Source organism: Apodemus sylvaticus, chromosome 5 (assembly GCF_947179515.1).
Source record: "Apodemus sylvaticus chromosome 5, mApoSyl1.1, whole genome shotgun sequence".
Lineage (NCBI taxonomy): Eukaryota > Metazoa > Chordata > Mammalia > Rodentia > Muridae > Apodemus > Apodemus sylvaticus.
The window spans coordinates 155,205,927-155,218,524 of NC_067476.1; positions in this window are offsets into that span (position 1 = coordinate 155,205,927).

The following is a 12,598-nucleotide window of genomic DNA, read 5'->3' on the forward strand; positions in this document are numbered from 1 at the left end:
ACCATGACCACTGCCCCCGACATCAGTGCTCTGAGCTCAAGTCTTCAGGCTTGAAAGGCACTTTACCCACTGAGCCATTGCCTTGGCCTCTAAATAAATTCAAATTTTTACTTTTAAAAATCTACCTTGCCGCCCCCTTATCTTAAACAAGTGGCTGAGATTGGTGGATCTCAAATGTGGCCTTAGATCCAAAGCAGCACCTGGGAACTTGATGTGAAGGTCTCAAGGTCTCAGCTCAGAACTTTAGAGTCAGACCCAGGAAGGAGAGGCATTTCAGCAGAATGCCGGGGCGATTCTGCCGTGTGCCTACGCTGAGAGACTCTGACAATCTCACCACAGTAAATGGGACTCAGAACACTTTGCCGTGCAGGCCATTGCATATTTTAAGAATTCTCTGCAACACGCTGCAAGTTGATCCAGGCTGCTTCAGAGGCCAGAGGAGTCCAAACTTTAGATCTCCCTATGCTAAGTTCAAGAGCAGGCTGGGTAACTGAGAGAGACCTGCGTCAAAAGAAAATGAACAGTAGGAATGTGGGAGGGGCAGGATACCCAGGATAGGGCTCTTGTCTGGTATGTTTGGGGGCCCTGGCTTCAAAAATAGTATAGAAAATATTTAATAAGTTTTGGGGTGTCAGTTATTCTGCAGTGTCTAGCACGTTGTGTGTATTCAATATGTGACAGACCCAGCTATTACTATTATTGTCGTGGTTGTTGTATTTCTTTGCTAAGTGAACCGTGAATCTGTCTCAAAGTTAGCATATTTATCTATGAGATGGCACAGAAGATAGTTCAAGGCGTTCATTCCAACTGCAGCAAGTTTTAGAAACTGTTTCATGTGCTGGGACCTCTACCAGTCACTTCACAGATATTTCATTTGATATACAAATAAAAACAAACAAACAAACAGGAAGATGGTAAGGTCCACCGGTGGTCCTTTGGAGAGCTCTAAGATCTTCCCAGGAAAAACTCAGGTAGCAAGAAAGAAGCAGGCAGAGAAGTTAGGGTGACTGTCTACAGCCAGATCATAAGTACCCCAGTGTGCCCGCCACTCACGTGATTGGAGAATGGTGTCGTAAGGTGACATCTGCATGCCTCAGCTATACTTTAAATATCTCACTAAAGGCCTAGACATGGAGGCCAGTGGGAACTTGCTTACCCAGCACATGCAAGGCCCTGGATTTAATCTCAGCAGCAAGATCTTAAAAAAAAAAAAAGTATTTAAAAGAGTACTCAGTGAACTCAGATATTCACCAGAACACACAAGTGCTTAATTCTGGAAAACGTTTCTGGGTCCAGTATTGAACTGAAATAATTTTTGGACTTTGAGGAACCAGAATCAAAAAGGACCCTCCTGCTGTCTTCCTGAAAGTCTGCTGTGGCTTTTAATTTTTACAAAGTCCCCAGGAGTCACGTAGGTAGGAAGAAGGGTGAATTGTTGACAGCAGGACTGGAGAGCCCAGTGCCTGGAGTCACGGACATCTCTTCTTTGACGTTATCACAGATAAGCCGGGCCTAAAGGATCTCAAACACTCAGCTCAGTCATCTTTTGGCCAAGAGAGCTAACTGCAAGCAGGGGCGGTACCTGCTCAAAGTGAATCTCAGGGCACAGAAAGAAACATGGAGACAGGATGTGCACTTACTCTTAAGCATCATTAGCAGTGGGCACTTCCTAACACAGGCTTTGCGGCCTAGGGCGAATGCCAAACTTGTGCCATCTTTTAATCCTAAACACATAAAAATTCTGACGAGTAAAGAACCAGCGTCATCCTATGAAACCTTTGTTTCAAACGAGGAAAGTTAGAGGCCAACGCTCAGCCTTGAGCCAGGCATGAAGGGGCTTTGGCACCCACCGCAGTAGCTCCGTGACACAGGACGATATCAAGATACCCAAGAGGTGAGGATCCAGTGTTGACCGTGTAGCAGAAGCCAGAGGCCGCCGGGCAGACCTCTGACTCACCGCAATGAACGTTTGCAAGTAAAGCTGTTTGGGCGAAAGGGTGTCCTGTGTGACACACCGTGACAAAGCTCTGCTTACTCAGGGAGATTTTGTTTTGTTTTAATTTTTAATTTTTGTTGGGAAGGGCTACAAGCGTGATGAGCGGATATGAAAGGGCTGAGGAATGGGTGGGGTTGGGTGCATATGTGCAGTTCACAAACAATCAATTAAAAATTATGTCAAAAATAAAATGGAGGGGGGGGGCGGGCGGTGGTGGCGCACACCTTTAATCCCAACACTTGGAAGACAGAGGCAGGTGGATTTCTGAGTTCGAGACCAGCCTGGTCTACAGAGTGAGTTCCGGGACAGCCAGGGCTATATAGAGAAACCCTGTCTTGAAAAAAATAAAACAAAACAAAACAAAATAATAAAATAAAATAAAATGGGCAAAATGTTAAGCACATTAAAGTTTGTCCAGAAAGAGTTGCTGAATTCACAGAGTGCTCATTCTTAAAGGCGGGTACTAAGTGATGTTTCAGAGTGAAATATCTGTTTGCTCAGCGCAGGGCTCATTTGTATCTCAAAGAACATTTGGGCATACACGTGGGCTGGCGACAGAACCCTGAAGGGCTTCTTAGTTGAGAGAAGCCAGTCATATCATCTTTTATTTGAGGTTTGTTCCTAAACCTCAGCAACACGGGCTTCAGAGATTTTGCAGGCTTTCCGATTTCCTGTTTCAATTCCGTGTCCCCCAAATGACACCAACCCCCCTCTGAGCGAACAGTAGTTTAGGCTTCCGCCCTTTGGAATTTTTTTCCCTCTTCTTAGCTCCGCCCAAGCCAGCTCTTGAAAGGGCTCCTGTTCTGTCAGCCATAATGACATCTGCTGGCCGACACAGGAAGTCGTAAATCTGTAGGTCCCCTCTCAACCAAACCTTGTTAATGCCATCATTTATCACAGGGGCTGGGTGCCATCTCTGGAGGGCCGAGCGCGCAGAGTCCATCTTCTCCCATCGCCCGTTCCCAGGAGAGCAAGGGTTTTCAAAGCAGCCGCTCTCTCATTTAGAGTTTGCAGACCTATGTGTCAGGCAGATGTAAACCCTGCGTCAAGGAGAAGCTCTTGGGAGGAAGCCATGAGGAGAGGCAACAATAGGCCAGCCTAATGCTTAAGGGCTGAAACCGGGGCAGTCCTACCCAAGCTCTGCCTTTCCTCAGCCTCTCACTGCAGCTGTTAGGGAGAGGCAGGCACCGGGGGAATTGAAAGAAGATTGCCTGGGCTCCGATACTTCATGCTGAAGCAACACTCGCTGCTAATGCTCCCATTGTTTCTTAGTTTCTCAGTTCACTGTGTCCTCAACTCTTAATTCAAAACCTCTACCTATGCAAGGCCCAACTCTTGCTTTTGGTAGCCAAGGCGAGCTCCCCAGCTCTGCCAAAAGCCACTATCAGAGTTTGTTAGAGGTACAGCCGTTTAGACAGGCTCTGGTCCTTCTTCAGCCCAAACCACTTTATAGTTCATTATATTAACGCTATACTGAGGCTTGAACCCGGCCCCAATGTGTTCACAAGAGATGGCCGCCGATCTGCACCCCCAGCTGTCTTTGACGTTTTATTTTGAGACAGAGTCTCACTGAGCTGCAAAGGGTGGCCTGAAGCTTTATGTGTACACCAGTTAGGCTTTGCACTTCTAATCTCCCTGCCTCAGCTTCCGCTTGGTGCTGAATTTTAAAGCAGAGCCTGATGGCTTTCGTGCACCGCCTGCCCTGCAGGCTGGGAACTCAGCACCGCCATCGCCATCTTCACCTTGGCCTCTCAACAAGGTCAACCTCTTCTGGGGTGGGGGTTCCCTGTGCCTTGGGTCTTGTGGTATACTCAACAGCTCTTGGTCTCCACACAAGGTGCTGCCTGTGAGGTAGTGATCCTGCAAGGTTCCCAGATAGCCTAAGTTGTCTGTGCCCTCCTCACTCCGACACTACCAAGTGCAGTCTCCTGGCCTGGAGCTGTGAGCGTTGCCAAGGAGCTGGTTGGAAATCCATAACTCCCTGATCCCCTCAACCCAGGTCCACAAAACCAAATAGCCGCTCTGGGGTTGGTTCCAGGAGTCTGTTCAAAGGCCTAGGAGAGAATGAGGCACTGAACTCTTGGGCTGAGGAGCACGCGGAGAAAGAGCAGAGCGTCTGATGACAAAAGACCTGTGGGGGCCACAGCATCACCACAAGTTTGTCACGCTTGAGGTCAAGAGCTCACCCACCAAGGGAGTTTGAATCCAGGCTGCTTCTGGTTTGTTTTTGGTTTTATTGATATTCTTTGTTTGTTTTCTTAAGACAAGGTCTTAAGTAGGTTAGGCTAGCCTTAAACTCCTAGCCCAGGATGGCTGTGATCTTCTGCCTGCACTCCTGTAGAGCCTGTGCCACCCTACCTGGTTTATATGGTGCTAGGGGTCAAAGCCAGGGCCTCTCACATGACAGGCCAGCCTTCTGCCCACTGAGATACACCCCAGCCCTGGGAATTCAGGCTTCAACATTTGTTGTCTCTGCTTGGTTATGTCGTCTGATCTTTCTGTGACTCCGTTTCCTCAGAGGAGGAAAGGGAGACCACAGTAGCACTAAGCCTGTTCAGATTCTCTCTACAGCTGATTATATTTTCTATGCTGAAGCAATGGAAGCCGTACTTGTCGACATGTGCTTCATAAATGTCACTCATTACTGTCGCCATGGTTATGAGGTCATTCTTATCACCAGCCTGTCCTGCGTCTGGTTGCCAGGCTCCTCAAAGGCCAGGCAGGTTCCTGTGACATGCTGTGTCCTCAGCAGGCAACCTGGTCTGACAAACAATACTGGAGACTGAGGATGTTTTCTGGCTGGGCAGACGGACGGAGCCCACAGACCAGTCCTCCTCCAGTGCCTGAGTTGACTCTCTGTCACCAGGGCCATTCTTCACGGGCCTCCCACCTTCTGGGATGTAACTTTGCAGACTGAAGATGTAGCTAAAGAGAGTTTATCTCTCGATATAATACAGAATGGACCTCATGCAGATAAGCCAGGCACTCTACAAACAATGAACAGTCAACAAATGCAGAGGTCTCCTTCTTTGGTAAAGGGCTGGCTTACCGCACACAGGAAGCCCTGGGTTTCAATCTAAAATCAAGAGATCCCTGTAAGTCAACCAAAAGGTGTAGGATGCAGGCTTGCTTCCACTGCCCCAGGCATCATGGTAAATAGTCTAGTTTGCTCCCTGAATCCTCCCTAACCTCTTCACAACCAAATGGTATCATTATCACCTCTCACACATGAGGATTCTAATCACTCCCTTTCCCCACTGTAAACAACAATGTCCAAGGATAAGTAGCCAAGTATGCTTAAATCTGGACTCTCAGTGATCCTGTGTCCTGGGATGTGTAGGAGCAGTACTAATTTTGAGCATTCCACACACACCCCATGCTTAAGGACTTCCACATACGTGTCAGAGGGCATGCCTTATTTTCTTCCAAGGCTAGAGTAGTAGTACTAAAGAGCTCTGTTCCACCGCTCTTTTGAAGGGGCTCAGTCTATGGGCAAATGTTGGGGAAGAAAAGAGGCCAGCCAAATACAAGAATAAAAGAACTTGGCAGCAGGGGATAAATACTTTATTAACAAGGCCATCTCTGAACAAGATTGTAACTAGCACAGGAATGGTGCAAGTTTGGCCACGCAGGTACACGTCACAGATGTTTACTGAGGGCTTACCCCGTGCCTGGCGTAAGGCTGTGGTCACTGGCCTCCATCCTGTCAGAGCCCCCTTGGGGATCAGAGGCTAAGAGATTCCTTTCCAGGTGATGCCATTTCTTAGGTATCAGCAGAACTGCCACAGGGTCGGTACCCATGGCCCTTGAACCTACAAGATGCATCCAGAGCAGTGTTAGCTAAGAGCTGGTCGACTGAGTTGATAAACACCCAGCTCTCCTGTCCTCCAGAGGGACCACTGGAAAGCTGTGGTCCATACTGTCTCCCAGTTCCTCTAGCTCTTCTCCAAGACCCTGATTTCTGTCTCCTCTGCATTGCAACCCACACCCACACCCCCTTGTTTCCTTCTTTCCTTTCTCCCTCCCTGGAGACATCTATCAACCATGTTGTTTGCAAGGAAATTTTTACTCCTAGTTCCCCAAACCTTTTTGGGGGAAAACCAGACCAAGACACAAGCCTTATAGGAATAGGGCTTAGGGCAGCCTTCCAGGTCTTCACTTACTTTAAGCCGGATGGCTTGGTTTCATTGGATGGCCCAACAGTGCCTAAGGAGAAGAGACAATCTGTATTATTGGGTGAAAACAGCATCCAGGACAAGACACTTTGACATAATCCCGGCAAGCAGTGGGGTAGAATCTCATGAAATGTTAAGGACAAGGGGAGTTTAAGGCCCTAATCATAATAGATAAGACATGCTGCAGATAAGACAGAAAGGTGTTCTCAGAGAGAATTATATCATTCTCCATTTGCTCCGAGACGTTGAGGAGCACCTTTGGGCCCGTGGTTCTAATGAGTCCTGGGACTGTGCAGCTTAAAGCGCACTTGACGTCGTATAAACTACACCGGTGCCTGGGACTTATAAGGCTGCCCGTCACGTCACACGGCTGCCAAGCTGTGCTGATCCTTACAGCCACTTAGTGTCTCTCCGTGGCTAATGAACTCCAGCAATGGTTGAGGGAGTCAGGGCCTTGGTCCGGATTCGTCAGCATCAGCAACAAAAAACACTGTCACCGGCTCTCAGCAACCAACTCCAAGGTAGAAGAAACGTGACACGAGATGTCACAGCTCCTTTCGGCAGACCTCCGCACTCGGCAACCATCCCGTTGAAGACATACGTAATGCTTCACTGCCGTTGTAAAAAGCTCCACCTTTACCGAACCGCAAGAGTTTAAAACAGAAAGAACCAGAGAACTTTCGAGGTTTTCTTCTTAGGAAAACTTATCAGCTTTCCCTCGTCTTATTTACGTCTTTTTTTTTTTTTTTTTTTTTTTGTGGTACTGAAAATTGGTCCCAGGGCCTACAAGCTAGGCAGGTGTGTTCTCACCATATCCCCAGCCCCTTGGGTGTTGTTTCTTGTTGGTTTGTTTTGAGATAAGGTCTCCCTCAGTGACGAGGCTGGCCTTGAACTCACTCTGTAGCACAGACTGGCCTTGGATGTGTGTTAGTGTTACAGATCTCTTCTACCAGGCCCAGCGATCGTCCCTTGGGCAACCCATCTCGAATGGAGTAGATGTTTTCAGGGTGTCCATGAGTGGATTAGAATCTGAATGTGCAATGTGCAATTGAATGATCCCGGAAGTCTGCCTCCTGATGAGACTTCTCTGCGATGGAGCTAGCTTTCCCTGCAGCCTCTCTGCTCCCCTCTCCCTAATGGAGTCTGTATACCTTTGCACAGAAAGCATCCTTTCTTCTCGGAATTCCAGAGTCCCTTCCTATCTCAGGCCCCTGTTCTGAATTGACTTCCTCTAGAGCTCAGTGTAAGAGTTGTCTCTACAGAGACACTTTCTGTGCCCTAACCCTGGTATGAGACCCGATCCAGTCTTAGTCTCTGGCCCAGCACAACACCTCTTTTCTTCCTAGTCTCTGTCTTGGGTCTCCTCAGTCTGGCTGTCCTGGACAGCACGAGTCCATACCAGCTATCACGGGAGGGAGGAAAATAACCAGAGACTTGCACCTTAATGTCTTCACAAGATTGTACTAGATGAGGAAGCTTCTCGAGCTAAAGGACATAAGAAAAGGGGCAATGAATTATAGCCTCAGGGGTGAAAGCAGGAGGCTCATTGACTTTCAAACGTAGTCACACATTGAAAGTATCAGGGAGCTCTATGATATATGGATATCATATGGATATATGGGGATATATGGGGATATATATGGTTTATGGATGGTTCTGAGGTAAGCTCCGGTCATTGTTGTTTGTTTTTGTTTTTAAGTTATTAAATTGGTTATAACATGTAGCAGATATTGAGCATATTCTTTATGTTTGAAGCAAGATATATATGTATGTGTGTGTGTGTGTGTGTGTGTTTTGTGTGTGTGTGTTTTGTGTGTGTGTGTTTTGTGTGTGTGTGTTTTGTGTGTGTGTGTGTGTATGTTTTGTGTGTGTGTGTGTGTGTGTGTGTAAAGTAGAGTGTAGGAAAAGTTAATCTCCTGACACTGAACACTGTGATAACCAGGACATGAGATATAAATGTCACCGGCCGCCCCTCCTCCACCAGGAGCCTTCTGTGTATGTCCAAACACACGTCGGCCTTCTCTGGCACAAATTTATATGGAAGAAAAAAAGCTTGAATCCTAGGCTATCCATTTGGGAGAAGGCTTTCTGGAAGAGGTGATATTTAAAGGAAGGCTGTGAGAGAAGAAAGGAGACAGTGGTGGCAGGAAGTAACCAGGCGGAGATGCAGTAGACCACAGCTGACTGGACCATGTCAACCTGCCTGAGGTGTGCTGAGCGTGTCTTTCCTTGGTGGCCTGCTTAACAACTATGGACTTAATGATTTAGACGAGGTACCACTTTTTTCTTCTCCCTTGCAGGGAGACGGGGCCATGTTGGAGATCGCTGGTGATTCGAGCCCATTTCCAATCATAGGAAACCAAGGATAAACAATGAAGAAAGCACAAAGTGCAACAGCAGAAGGGTGAGGTCCCGAAGAGGCGACATCCCTGGGTTTAGAGGGGACGGGCACAGGATATTGGAAGAAGGAAGAACTCTGCTGGGAGGAAGAGTGAGTGCAGGAGGCATGATGGCAAAACGGGGTCTCCTAAGCCACACCCATGCCCAGAAGCAGCAGAGAAGAGATAAAGTAGGCTCTCGGCAAATGGTTGCCTCTACTGCATTGGATTGGAGCCTGCCAGTGAGAGAGTCAGAGGGAGAAAGCCATCAAAAGCATCCCTTTACTGTGACAGACCTGACAGGGTGTTTACAGGCTTCCTGGGGGTCTACCTGGGACACCTTGCAACCCACCCTGGACCAGAGCCCCTCTACCTTTGGCTGAAGAACCTTCCACACATGGCATCCCTCTTACACATCCCTGCTTTTGGAGGGGAAAGGTCCCCATGCCTTGGCACCTGATTGGAATTGCCTGAGAACTTTTCAGTCTTAACAATCTTCTGGCCGTGCTCTAGATCTCATGTTTTAGGTCTGGGGTGTGGCCTGGACTTTTCTATCTTTAGATGGTGGTGATGATGGTGGTGGTGGTGGTGATGATGGTGATGGTGATGATAATGATGAAGGTGATTAAAGTGCCCAGGTAATTCTGATAATTATTCACCAGGGATAAAAAGAGCTCTTGTGGAGTCAGAGGTTGAGGCATGCCCATCTGCTCGTGTCTTTACTCATCCTGAAGTCTGAGCACAGGATCTCAGGAAGCTGAATTCCCCAGAATTAAACCCAGCATTGCTGTAAGACTTGACTCTTGAGAGAGGTTTCGCGAGTGCTGGGATGTATGTGTGCCCGGTAAATTTTCTTATTCATTCTGGGAATGCCTACAACAACTTTGTTTCTTACTTTGCCTGTTCTCGTGACCAGAAGCAAGTTCAGGAAGGAAGGATTTCTTTGGGCCCCTGACATAAGGGAGTTAAGCTGGTCATGGTGGAGAAGGCAGAGCAGAGCTCATGGATTCTTAGTGGATCAAGAAGACACAGAATCTCTAGGGCTAGACTAGAGACCAGGCCCTACAGTGACACTCTATGTCAACTAGTTAGATCACATGCCCCCAAAGTTCCCTGTCCTTCCAGGACAGCACCACCACCTGGAGACCAAAGGAAAGCCCCGTGAGAGTGTGGGGGGAACATTTCATATTCAAAAAATAACAAATATACTTTTCATACTTTGCCTCCATCTGAACCATACATGCTATTTCTTGTTCCTTAAATACGTGATTTTTTTAAATTTCACTAAGTGTACACTTCAGGTAACTGCTTCAGATATAACATGGTGTCTTTCAATGGTATGGAAGGCAGTTCCCCCATTTAATTCAGCAAATCAAACTGCTCTGAGAAAGATCAGCTAAACGCACTGTAGCTCCCTGAGCTTTCCAGAATGAATTCTGCAGAGTCAGGGTTAAGAATGAAGGTATTCAGGTGGGGGCATGGCTCTGTAGGTAAGGTTTTTGTTCTGAAGGATAGAGGCAGGGGCTCTAATCACACAGAAGGCAGGGACATGCCAGGTGGGCGTGGCTCCCATCTGTAGTTCTTCTCAGAAGGGAGAGGCAGGGCATCCTAGAGGAAGCAGAGTGGCTAGCCTAACCCAAGCTGGCAAGCTCTGTGCCGCACGCATGGGAGAGCCTGCTAAATGAATAAGGTAGAGAGCCACCAGGTAGGACCCCTGATGTCACATGTACGTGAACGTTCACACACTCGCATGCACACCAGACATAGACACATGAGAAATAAATAAAAGAATAGATGTTATCAGGTGCCGCGCCTAGGAGGGACACAGTGCTAAACTGCAACTTCCTCTAAATGGAGGAGGTCTGAAAGGAAGCACGTTTCTCCTGGTGTGATACAGAATTACATGGTGCTAAGTCCTCACGGCCCCGGGGACATCTTGTTTTCTGCCTCTCCCCAGCACAGACAACATCTCCTTCATCGATGACTAAGCAGGGACGTTCTATTAGTAGCGATCGGAGGGAAAATATAAGTCAGTGAGAGAACATTCCAGAAGCAAGGCCAGAAGACAGGCCGGAAACTCGTAGAAAAGACCCACAGTGAACAGAGCTACAAAGTCTCCACTGATAGATCACTGCAGGCCGTCGGGCAGCAGAGGCCTCTGAGAAGGTGGCAAATGGCGGGGCCTGAAAGCAAGGCTGTGGGCCAGAGTCCTGAACTTACTTGTTCCAAGACCTAGTCCCCCAACAAGCTCCCTTCCCTGTTGTCCTCTGGTGTTCTAAATGTCACCGCAATAGGTTTTGGGAAGTGTATCTCTTTGTATAGCCTTCCAGTCCGCTCTCTGCTGTGATAAGTACCATGACCAAAGAACAACTTGGGGAGGAAAGGGCTTATTTCGGCTTGTAGCTGTTGTAGCTTATACTAGTCCATCATGGGGAGATGCCATGGAAGGTTCTAGAATGGAAACTGGAGCAGAGACCACAGAGGAACGTGACATGATGACTTGCTCACTCACTGATGAGAGGCTCTCTGGCTTGTTCAGCTGCTGGTTTTTGTTGTTGTTGTTTTTTTTTTCCTTCTTCTTCTTCCTTAAAGATACTCTTTTTTTAGGATTTATTTATTTACTTTTTTTTAAATGTGAGTGCGCTGTAGCTGTTTTTAGACACACTAGAAGAGGGTATCAAATCTCATTACGGATGGTCGTGAGCCACCATGTGGTTGCTGGGATTTGAACTCAGGACGTTCAGAAGAGCAGTCAGTGCTCTTAAGGGCTGAGCCATCCCTTCAGCCCCCTCAGCTGCTTTTCTTACACAACTTAGGCTTTTATGCCCAGGGACCAAGGGATGGGGGGGGGGGGGCGCCCATGGTAGGCTGGGCCCTCCTACAGCGATTTGCAATTCTAAAGATAAGGCCACCAGCCATTGTAAGCTGGGAAGTTCTCAACCAAGGTTCTCTTATCCCAGATGACACTATATTTATATCAAGTTGACAGCCAAGGCTAACTAGAACACCATCTTACCATCTCCTGTTTTTTAGGACAATGCCTTATATCCTTTATACAGACCACAGAAGTTTCTCAAATGCTGCCTTGAGCATAATATGAATCCCAAGGCAACAGGTTTCCAGAGAAGATGAAACTCATGGTGAGCCCTTACAATCAACCCCTTCTCCTAAGTCTGTGTTTCCTCGTCCTATAATCATGGTACTGCACCCTATGGTGGATGTGCAAGCTCGCAATCTAAATGCAATCTGAGAAACCATGGATAATACCTCTTTGCTAACATTGCTAACTATAATAATACAGAATTGTTCTGCCTCAGTTGCCAAAGAGCTAGGCTGTGAAGGGGGGTGGGAGCTGGTTTAAGCCAGGTGACATAATCACTTGTACTTCACATGTGGGGTAGAGACTCGAGTGGGGCTGCTGAAAATGACTAACTGTCACTTTGCAAGCAGTGGCAATCCTAGCGCTGTGAGCTATATTTCCTGTGACCCAAAAGTACTGCCGCAAAAGACTGCACTGAACTAGTCATAGCTGGTAATTAATTACCCGCGAGGAGGAAGGGTCGGGATGGCAAGAGGTAAAGGGCACATGGGAGGCATCTGAGGTTTCCTTGGTCAGGCCTCATTACCAGTGGATACACAGCAGGAAGGGGCAAAGAGCCAGAGGAGAGCCCATCCCAGTGGCCAAAGGAGCAACGTCACCCCTGGGGCTGTTCAGTTGTATCTAAGTATGCTTTTGATCTTAAAGTCAGCAGCATTAACTTTGCCTGACTCCTGAAGAGGAAGAAGAAGAGGAAGAGGTGGTGGAGGAGGAAGAGGTGGTGGAGGAGGAGGAGGTGGAGGAGGAGGAGGAGGAGGAGGAGGAGGAGGAAGAGGAAGAGGAAGAAGGGGAAGAAGAAGGGGAAGAACAAGAAGAAGAGGAAGAGCAAGAAGAAGGGGAAGAGCAAGAAGAAGAAGAAGAAGAAGAAGAAGAAGAAGAAGAAGAAGAAGAAGAAGAAGAAGAAGAAGAAGAAGAAGAAGAAGAAGAAGAAGAAGAAGAAGAAGAAGAAGAA